This window comes from Xyrauchen texanus, chromosome 30 (assembly GCF_025860055.1).
Source record: "Xyrauchen texanus isolate HMW12.3.18 chromosome 30, RBS_HiC_50CHRs, whole genome shotgun sequence".
NCBI lineage: Eukaryota > Metazoa > Chordata > Actinopteri > Cypriniformes > Catostomidae > Xyrauchen > Xyrauchen texanus.
In genome coordinates, this window is record NC_068305.1 from 16,889,988 (window position 1) to 16,901,165 (window position 11,178).

Consider the following 11,178-nt stretch of genomic DNA (forward strand, 5'->3'; position numbering starts at 1 on the left):
TTTGCCTTTGCCCTTTTTGCTGTAGCAGATCACTTCTTTGTATATAGGATTTTTTTTCCATAAATGCTTTGTCTGTATGCTCAACACACTGCCAGTAGGCTGAGCTGTTAGCCTGTTCTGCAGCTCGCCTGATGGACTGGATATGTCCCCCAGGGTGACTAATATCTGACCTTCCACTGGCAGCCCCTTTAGCCCTTGGTCCTGCCCAAAGACAAGGGTGAAGCAAAGCTCTGATTCCAACCGAGTCAGCACCTGCCTAAATGAGAAATATTGACCGGCAGTGAATTGCAGGGAGGGCCAGGGACTTGGATGCAGTGTGAGGGAGAAAATATTGGGTTTGTTTCCTCAGATTACCTGTCAAGTTAGGTCTCCAGTCTCTCCTCACTCCATTCTGTGGTGTTGCGTTGTGTTCTCGCCAAACACACATCAAGTGCCTGACAACCTAATCTTCCCCAAAAGAAGCGAACAGTACTAAAACCGGCAAAAGTACCCTTCCAAAGAGCCTATTTAAAGTGAACTAAACAATATTAATAAAAATCTCTCTTGTGATGCATTTCTATCTGGTTGATGTATCATTGTTCAGTGGTGGTAAGTATAGCAGGTGAGTTTCACAGAGAATTTTCTGGAAAATACCACCGTGCAGTGCTGCAGCTTGCTTTGTGTTTTAAAAAATATATATATTTTCAGTTTTTTTATTTCAGTATTATTATTAATTTATTTTTAGATCCCTGCTGAAAAGAGCACCATAGTATGAATTTCCATGTTGGTCTGTGAAAATTGGTTTATCATTTACTCCCTCAACCCTCATGTTGTTTCAAACCCTTTTTACTTTCTCTCTTCCCTGAATACAAATGGGAAGTCAGGCAGAATAACAGACTGCATCAGTCACCATTCACTTTCCTTGCATGTTTTTTTTTTATTTTTCTAGACAATTAAAATGTGTCATATTCCCTGTTGTCTTTTGTTTTTGTACTTTTATGTTGAAATTCTTGTTTAGTTCCTGTTTTCTGTTAGTTTTGTAGTCCTTTGTAGTTTTATTCCTTGATTGGTTCTCCCTGATTATTTCTAATTTCCTGATTGTTTCCCCAGGTGTTCCTTATTCCCTTGTTTGTTCCCTTGTGTATTTAAGCCCTTGGTTTCCTTGTTTCCTGTGTCAGTTCTTGCATGTATGAATGGGTTTGTCTATGTGCTGTGTCAGGGTCCCGGTGTTTTGTGGTTCCTTTTGTTCTGAGATAACTTGTTTGTCTTTCAGTATAATAAAGCTGCGTTTAGATCCTTATTCCTTGCCTGCTTCATCACAAAATGAATGGTGGCTGATGCAGACATTCTGTCATGTGTTCCACAAGTCATATAAGAGACTGGGATAACATGAGGGTGAGTAAATGATCACAGATCATGTGAAACAATCTGCATGAAACCGCAGAAAACCTATGATTGAGATGTACAGAAAAAGAGAGCAGTTTTAATGTTCAAGTGGTGTGCTTTGGAGGTGAGGGGATTACAACACAAATATTATGCTCATTCTCCCTCAGATTTTGGAGCCAAGTTGATTTTTGTAAACAGTTTCAGAAAATTATCTGAAACTTTTTGATAATTATCCCATTAAGTCTAAAATTGGTTGCTTTAAAAAATAAAAGAATAAAAAATTCTTCCAAACCTCCTTTTGCTTATATTTGGAACACAAAAGGAGTTACAACTGCTCTTTTCCATGAAAAGAAAAAATACTAATTCATGGTTATTGTTATGTTTCCCACTAACATAACATGTATAAAACAATTGAGGTAACCCACATGCAAATAGCACAGCCAACATTCAGGAATATGTTCTACTTCTGGATTTATTATTAAAGAATACAACTAATAATTGCAAGTGGCTGTGCCACCTACAGGCACAATGGGGGAATAGCAGTATTACATACATAACATTTCCTCCCCTCTTAATCAAGAAACAAAGAAAACAATGCATTCTCAGCTACACAAAAATTATGCTTATTTTTTTTCTAGAGGTAGAGGGTAGACTGCCTCTTGCCTCGAGCCAGTTCGGGGATTATTCTGCCCCATGTCAGAACAGGCTCACTAACATAACTAATTACAGTTCAGTCCAGCAGGGGTGTCTCATGACTCTATAATGTCAGACGGTTGGGCGGTTTAATCACTCTGGCTGGATAACCTCTGACCTGCACTGATGGAATGTTGAGTTTGCCATGGTTTATCAGAGACTCTCCTGGTGTGTCACTGTGTCATCTACAGAGGTCTGTACAGGAACAGACACATCACTGATGTCAGGTGATTGTGTCACCTGAGTTTCAGCTGTTTGCTTCGGAATGGACAAGAGTTGATCAGCATGGCGTCACCATTCCTCAGAAGCTCCTACATCCACAGTATAAGATACTGGACCACTTTGAGCCGTCACCACACCTGATGTCCATCTTTCTCTCCCTCTGTAATCACGAGCCAGCACAGCCTCACCGACTCCAAACTGTCTTGGCTTGGAACGGCCAGCTCTGCGGAGGACCTGGGAAGTCTGTGAGAGTCGCACGGCAGCTGTCACACTGGGTTTCAAAGCATCCAAACGTGTGCGCAGTTGTCGTCCCAAAAATAACAAGGAAGGGGACTCTCTTGTCGTCGGATGTGGTGTGTTGCGGTACGTCAGCAAGAATGTTTCCAGCCGTCTCTGAAGTGTAGAAGAACCCTTAGACGTCTTCAGTGCTTGTTTTAGCGACTGAACAAACCTTTCAGCCTGCCCATTGGTCGCTGGATGGTATGGGGCGGAACGGATATGTTTCACATGGTTGGCCTTCAGGAAAGTTACAAACTCCTGAGAGACAAATTGTGGTCCATTATCACTCACCAGGAGTTCAGGCAGTCCATAATGGCTGAAGAGATTCCGCAAAACTTTAATTGTTCTTTCTGCAGTTGTTGATGTCATCAACTGCACCTCAGGCCACTTCGAATGTGCGTCAACCACGACTAGGTACATGTGACCCTCACATGGCCCAGCAAAATCTACATGTATGCGCTCCCATGGTTTGCTTGGCCACTCCCATGGGTGGAGGGGTGCTTGGGATGGCATTTTCTGTATTTGTTGACATGACTGACACATTTTTACACACAGTTCAATGTCAGCATCAATACCAGGCCACCACACATAACTGCGAGCAATGGCTTTCATTCGGACAATTCCTGGATGGCCTGTGTGCAGTTCCTCCAGTACTCTTTTCCGCAGCTTGAGGGGAATAATGACTCTCATGCCTCGCATTAAGCACCCGTTTTGAACGGACAGCTCATTGCGTCTGGAGATGAAAGGTGAGACTTCATTATTACCAGTCAGGTTGACAGCTGGGGTCCCTTTTGTGACCATTTCTACGATTGTATACAAGGCTGGATCACTCATAGTCTCACGTCGGATATCAGTGGCACTGACAGGGAGTTTCTCCGTTTGTCCAAGGTAAAACAGCTCTACGGCATCCTTTTCCTCACTGTGCTATACTTGTAACGGCAGACGGGAAAGACCATCAGCATTTGCATGATGCTCAGCTCTTTTGTACTCTATTGTATAGTTGTGCGCAGACAATAGTAATGCCCACCTTTGCATCCGCACTGCCGCCATAGACGGAATTCCTTTTTTCGGCCCAAAGATCGTAGTAAGGGGGCGGTGATCTGTGAAAAGCGTGAATTTCCGTCCGTAGAGATACTGGTGGAATTTTCTGACCCCAAACACTATGACCAGAGCCTCACGCTCAATCTGTGCATAATTCTGTTCTGCCTTGCTAAGTGTGCGCGACGCGAAGGCTATTGGCTTTTCTTCACCGCTGGGTAGCATGTGGGAAATGATGGCACCAATACCATAAGGTGATGCGTCACATGCAAGCCGAATGGCGTTCTGAGAGTCATAGTGCGTCAAGACATTTTGTGACACCAGTTGTTCTTTTGCCTTTTTGAATGCAGCATCGCACTCTGCAGACCACTGCCAGCGTTTCCCTTTACACAGCAGGGCGTTCAGAGGATTCGCTATGTTTGCCAGATGGGGTATGAATCTCCCGTAATAGTTTAACAGGCCGAGAAATGATCTCAGCTGTGTGATGTTTAATGGAATTGGCGCATTGACAATTGCACTCACTTTTTTAGGTGACTTGTGCAAACCTTCCGCATCAATTATGTGACCCAGGTATTCCAGTGAGTCCTTGAAGAAGTCACATTTCCCTTTTTCAGCATGCAAGCCAAACTGTTCCAGTCGTCCAAGGACTGCCTCCAGGTTTTCCAGGTGTTCAGCTTCAGTCCGCCGGTAACCAGAATGTCATCAAGGTAACAATGGACATTAGGCAGACCTTGTAATACTTGGTCTATAGCTCTCTGGAATATGGCTGGTGCCGAAGCGATTCCGAATGGAAGGCGATTGTACTGAAAAAGCCCTTTCTGTGTGGAAATTGTGAGGAACTTCCTGGACTCCTCCTCGACCGACATTTGGAGGTAAGCATGTGACAAGTCCAACTTGCTGAAACATTGTCCTCCCACTAATGAAGCGAACAGGTCCTCAATGTGCGGTAATGGATAGTGTTCAATGTGTAAGACAGGGTTTACCGTCACCTTAAAGTCACCACAGATGCGCACATCTCCGTTTTTCTTTACAACAGGGACTATTGCCGTGGCCCATTCGCTGTACTGTATCGGAGTCAATACTCCAATTTCAGTGAGACGGTTCAGCTCTGCTTCGACTTTTGGACAAAGAGCATACGGAACGACTCTGGGCTGGCAAAACTTGGGTTTGTATCCAGGCTTCAATGTTATTTTAGCTTTGATGTTCTTCATTTCTCCCAACTGTTTAGAGAAAATAGCGGCATGTTTCTGCAGCACAGCTTCTAGCGTCTTCAATTTGACTGTTTTTATTTCTTTATTTCCATTTTCACATGTACATCAATTACACCTTCAGGACGCAAAGCTTGCCCAGTGTAAGTCTGAAGAACAATGTCTGTTGAGCATAGGGGCAGGTGTTTCAATATTCGATCATAAGTCTCTGTTGAAATCAATGACACTGCTGCGCCCGTGTCCAGTTCCATTTCCAGTGGCATACCTTCAATTTCTGGTTTCACGGTGATACTGGACTTTTCTCCTGGCTGTGACAGTTTATACAGCGCTAAATCAGAGTCTGTGTCATCATCATTGGACACTGCATCAGCATCAAGGCGGTGTACATTTCCTTTTTTTATATAGCCTTTCTGCTTAAATGCTTTCATTGGCCGTGTGGCTTTTGCTGTGTTTCCACTCTTTGTTTTTCTGTCATCATTAACGTTACTTTTCCTGCAAACGTGACTGATATGGCCTTTTTTCCACAAGCATTACAGTTTTTGTCTTTAAACCAACAGTCATCATCACTATGGTTATTCTTTCCACATCGTTTGCATTTGTTTGCAGTCTTACTCTTTGATAAAGACAGTGTATTTACCGTCAGTGATCCGCTGAGTTGGTGTGCTTCACGTGACGCCGTTTCCATGGAGACCACCAACTCTACCGCTCTCTGAAACGTCAGCGCAGACTCAGTCAACAAGCGTTTTTGAGTAGCCTCACTCTTCAAGCCACACACACATCTATCGCGAAGTGCATCATCCAAATGTCCTCCAAATTCACAGTGTTCTGACAATCCTCTAAGCACTGCAACATACTGTGTCACCGATTCGCTCTCCTGATTCCGCCGATGGAAACGAAAACTCTCCGCGATGACCAGGGGCTTCGGAGAGAAGTGCTGCTGTAGCGTGTCTGTGATGTGCTTGAAGCTTTTCTCTCCCGGTTTGTCCGGCGCGATAAGACTTCGGAGTAAACCATATGTTTTTCCTCCGATCACACTGAGTAGCACAGGCACTTTCTTGTCGGCCTCAATACTGTTAGCTTCTATGAAGTGTTCAAATCTTTCAATGTAAGTGGTCCACGGTTCAACGCTTTCATCAAAACCTTCCATGTGGCCAAAGGTAGCAGCCATCCTAGCTAACCTAAATCACTTTAGCTACGCAGAGAAAACAATATAAAAGTTGTAGTAACGTTGCGCCTAACTACTCTCGATTCAATGTAGTAGGTTCGTGGTAATTTAATCCACCTCGTCGCCAATTATGTTATGTTTCCCACTAACATAACATGTATAAAACAATTGAGGTAACCCACGTGCAAATAACACAGCCAACATTCAGGGATACGTTCTACTTCTGGATTTTATTATTAAAGAATACAACTAATAATTACAAGTGGCAGTGCCACCTACAGGCACAATGGAGGAATAGCAGTATTACATTACAGTTATCACTGACTGTCAAATTCAGGTGCAGTTTTGCTTGGTATATTATAGGGTAAAAAAGTTGCTATATTAGCACTGAGAATTTGGTCTCCTTTCCAACTGGTCTTATACTGTACAGAGCAATGATAATTTTTAATTTGTGCATCCAACAGAGAAATTTGGCGTTGGTTTTCCTTCACAATCATCTCCATGGCAACCCTGCCACAAACAAGGACAAGAGTCCCTGTAATTTGAAAGAGAGAAAAAAAAAACTGCAGCATTAGAACAGCCACCTTTCTTTGCGCTTTAACTTAGTATTGAGCATCAATTATGTAGTCCGCTTCATGAAACAACTCCTTACTCAATAATATTCATTCATCAACTCTAACCAGCACATCAGTGCATTTTCTCATCAGCCTGTGCTTTTGACTCTGCTGTAGCCCCGGTGGAGCTTAATTTCAGTGTGTGAAGTGTCTTCACCCTTGAGCGGCAGCAGCCGGCCCAAAGGTTGAGAATTTGTGGATTATGAATAATATAGAGACAGAAGAGTCATATTTCCCAGACACAGCCTCCCCTTTGAGTATTACACCCATTTGCACTATAAAGTGAGCAAGAGGAACACTTGTTATAGAAATGAAGTAGTGTGAGGGTGCGTGTGGGAATGAGAGGGAGAGAAAAATAGAGGATTGTGCTCTGTTCACTCAGCTGGAGTCTATTCTAGCCAACATAAAAAGTAAAATCTTTCATAAAACAAAGCAATTTCAAAAACAGCAGAAAAGAGGTGTTTATGCTTGACTGTGCACCTAAGCACAGAATGTCCCATAGATTCATGTGTAACAGTAGATTTGCTGTCCACAGGAGTGGGTGAGCATACGCTGGAATTTATCTCCTGTGGACCTTTAGAGGTCTGTGGAAGGGATGTAATTTCAGGCTGACTCACTCTGAAATGGGGAATTTTTGAAACGAGCAGCAATGCTGGTCAACAGCATATGTTGTGTTTTGGATGCTGGTCCTTGGCATGGGATGATGGTTTACTAGTGAAGACCAGAAGGCATCTTATCTGGCTTAACCAGCATGAGTTCCTTGGTCAACTCGGCAGCAGAAATAGCATAACCTGCTAGAAGCCAGAATAAACAGTATAAATAGTCAAATAAAAAATCTACCCGTATTTATATTTTATTTCATAGTTAACATTGGTATACGTTACAGGCATTTTTTTATTATTTCGTCTCTGGTACCATGTGAGTCAGGACCGCCGCTGGCCATTCTGGTCCACAACTTTCACAAGCACTAAACCAGCATTAAATAAATATTTTGGCCAAAAATAACAACTGTCATAATTTACTCACCCTCAATGCAGGTAGCCTTTTTTTTTTTTTTACAACTTTTTTTAAACAATAAAAAAAGAGAATTGTATTAGTTACCACGTCTGCCAAGTAAAAAAAAAAAAAACTCAAAAGTAGTCTATATGGCTCATTGGCTATGTTTTGAAGCCATATAACATAATTGAATGATAAACTCATGCAAATCATTATGCAGCTCTCAAATCAAATATGGCACATATTGAATGGCTTGACACGGTTTGATATTTGATCATGACTCACAAGACATGCAAGAGGCCTGAGGTTACTGGTATCTAACCTGCACCATAGGCACCACATCCAGAACTGCATAATAATGCATAAATACTTTATTTAAGTGTAAATAATGACAAATAGCACACAATACTTTAATGGTGCATTTATAGTGCTTAAAAAAAGTATTTTTTCCTTTCTGGAGCTTGACAGCTTGTGATTACTATGAACTACTGTATAGAATAGAGGTACATTGTTTTAAAAAAATGTGGTTCACAGAAGAAATAAGATCATATGGTATTGGACCAATATTAGGGTGTTGTAAATAATGATACATGGTTATGTGAACTGTTCCTTTAACCAGCATAAACCATCCTGGAAATGCTAGTAAAAGCTGATCTTTTCAGCAGGGCTGCTAATTGCTGGTTTGTTATGATGACCTCGGGAGTAATGCTGGACCTAAATCATTTAGTGGACGCCTGGTGTCTGTTAGTCCTTGTCTGCACATGTATAATTCCAAATCCATGTCTCCGCGTGATGTCCATTTGTTTGCCATGCCTGTAAAACTCAACTGTTAGTCTGTCTAACTATATCTACTTTTGAGTGTATCTGCATGTACCACATATCATCCCCTCCTTCAGATTGTTTCATTGTGTTCTCTTACGAGAGGTTCTCTCGTATTGCGTAAGCTAGCTTACGCTACGGGAAAGATTCATCTTTTGAGATATTGAAGCCAAAAAATTATCCTTAATTTTGTATCATTTGTCAACGCAGTGCAGCAACTGCAGACCTTCAGCGGGCTAGCTAGCGAGCTCATTGGTTGCTCTGCGGCAACTGCTGCAGCCTATAGACGAACTTGGGTGAACTCGCGTCCAATGAGAGGCGTCCGCGCGCTTACTGCATCAAAGCCCGCCAAAATGGGCGTGGCTAGAGTGCATATAAGCGTAGTTCATAGGCTGGAACCCTGATTTTCATCTCTTCAGCGAAGCTCTTCGCATCTCTGAACTGGAAGCCGCGTCGCCGTTCGAGGGGCATCTAGCAAGCTTGGACAGTGCTCGAAGAAGCCAGCCGTCTCCGCCACCTTCAGCCATCCTGCGAGCTACGCCATCCGGCGACGTATCCTTTTTTAGAAAGCAGGAAAAAGCGCCGCTCCCAAAGGCTGCCAGAACCAGTGACAGAAGCGACTGCCTCGCCGGAGCCTCTCCCTCGAGCATCGCTCTCACCCTTCCCGCCCCCCCGGGACGCGCAGTTGCCGCCCAGCGGCCGCACTGCGGCCATCTCGGAGGACGAGGTGGAGGATAAGGGCTGTTCCATCATGGCTTCGGACAGCGAGGAGTGGTCAGGCTCCCACGCCTCCTCCTCGGCCCAGGAATCTAGCAGGACCTGTGCCGGAGTCAAAGGGGAACTAACACGCCTCCTCACACAGGCCGTTGACCGCCTCGGGCTCGAGTGGTCACCGCCCCCTGAGCAGGCTCCCAACAGACTCGACGGCTGCTTTCTTCAGAGCCGTCGCTGCGCAACACCCGCGGCCCGGGCCGCTCCCTTCCTGCCGGAAATCCACACTGAGCTTGCAAAGTCGTGGAACGCGCCTTTCTCGGCCAGGATCCGTTCCCACGTCTCCACCCCTCTCGCTTCGGTGGACGGCGCCACCAAGAAGGGCTACTCCTCCATCCTCCCCGGTCGAGGATTCGGTAGCAGCACACCTTTGCCCGCCCTCCGTGAGATGGCGGTCTAAGCCAGTGCTCCCGTCTAAGGCCTGCAGAGCGACTTCCGCCTATGTTGGCCGCGCCTATTCCGCCGCCGGCCAAGCCGCATCTGCTCTGCACTCCATGGCCGTCTTACAGATCCTCCAAGCGGACCTTCTTCGGGAGTGGGATGAGAAAGGCAGGCACCCAGAGGCTGTTACAGATCTTAGAAGCGCGACAGACCTCGCCCTTCGCACCACCAAAGCTGCAGCCCAAGCTCTAGGGAAGTGCATGGCCTCGCTGACTGTGACCGAGAGACACCTGTGGCTAACGCTAGCCGACATGGGAGAAGCAGAGCGCTCCACGTTCCTTAACGCACCGCTCTCTCCGACTGGTCTCTTCGGCTCCGCGGTGAGTGGCATTGTTGACCGCTTTTCAGAAGTCCAGAAAGCCACCCAAGCCATGAACCTCTTCCTGCCGCGTCGCTAAGCTCCTCTGCAGGCCGCCCACGTGACCAGCCTCCTGCACGAGCCTCTTCACAGCGCCCAGCTCAACAAAGTCAGACTTCTCAGCGTCGACAGGGCGGCCGCCCTCGATCAGGCTCAGACAGCCGCCGCAGACCGCCGCCCCGCGGGCCTCGGTCTAAGGTTGCGCTGAAACCTGAGCAATCGAAGTCCTCCTAGCCTTGTTGAAAAACGACGGCTCAGTCCCGCCGCGGCCGGACCACCGTCAAAGCTTCGCCCCCTGTCAGTCCCCCTCTCTCAGGCTACTACAGTGGTGGATTCAGCAGCCAACAAGCCGGTGATACTGCCCGCTTGCCTGCACTCAAACGCCGTTTTCACGGTGACCCAAAGAAATCTTGTAAAAAGCAAACATGCCTTATGTGTAGAAAATGTGCCCACAATCCAGTGTTCACCTCTACACAAAAGCATTACACTTCCCGTGTTCCTATCAGAGCCCACTCACATAAAGCGGACACAGCCCGCTCGAGTGTTAGAGTCAATAAACGCGCTCACGAATACGTGCGTGCGCCCATTCTCTGCCCGCTCTGTCACACGGCCAGCAAACACTTTTCTGTATGTAAGTCCCGTGCCCGTGACTATGCTCGCGCATCACTTAACAGATGTGACTCTTTCCCCATTCACCTCAATCGGGAAGTCACTCACAGAACAGCCTGTCCCTGCTGTCTGCGAGCAGTCATGCATAAGCACAGTAAGCGGCTCACACATTCTGTTCAGCCGCTGTGTGCAGCAATCAGGGCGATTTGGCCATTCACCCTCTAGCGTTACGCTTCAAAGCGTGGGAAGCTATCCCAGGGATATCCAAATGGGTGTTAAGCACAATAAAACAGGGCTATTTGCTACAGTTCGATCGCCGCCTCCCCGCTTCAGAGCTGGCTCGAAACTATTGTGAACACGGAAGCAGCCTGCATGCTTCGTTCAGAAATAGCAAACCTTCTGTGCAAAAGGGCCATAGAGAAAGTGCCGCCTTCGCTGAGCGAGTCGGGGTTTTACAGCCGTTATTTTCTTGTTCCCAAGAAAGACAGCGGCCTCAGACCAATATTAGATCTCAAGGATTTGAACAAGGTGCTTGCAAAAAGACTGTTCAAAATGCTTACAATCAGGAAACTTCTCGCGCATACGCGCCAGGGGGGACTG

At 45.8% G+C, this 11,178-nt stretch overlaps 1 pseudogene; it reads right to left on the reverse strand.

The window, feature by feature from the left end:
- Positions 1-2,349: 2,349 nt before the first annotated feature.
- Positions 2,350-5,233, reverse strand: LOC127623905 (uncharacterized protein K02A2.6-like; annotated as a pseudogene).
- Between the last annotated feature and the right edge of the window lie 5,945 nt (positions 5,234-11,178).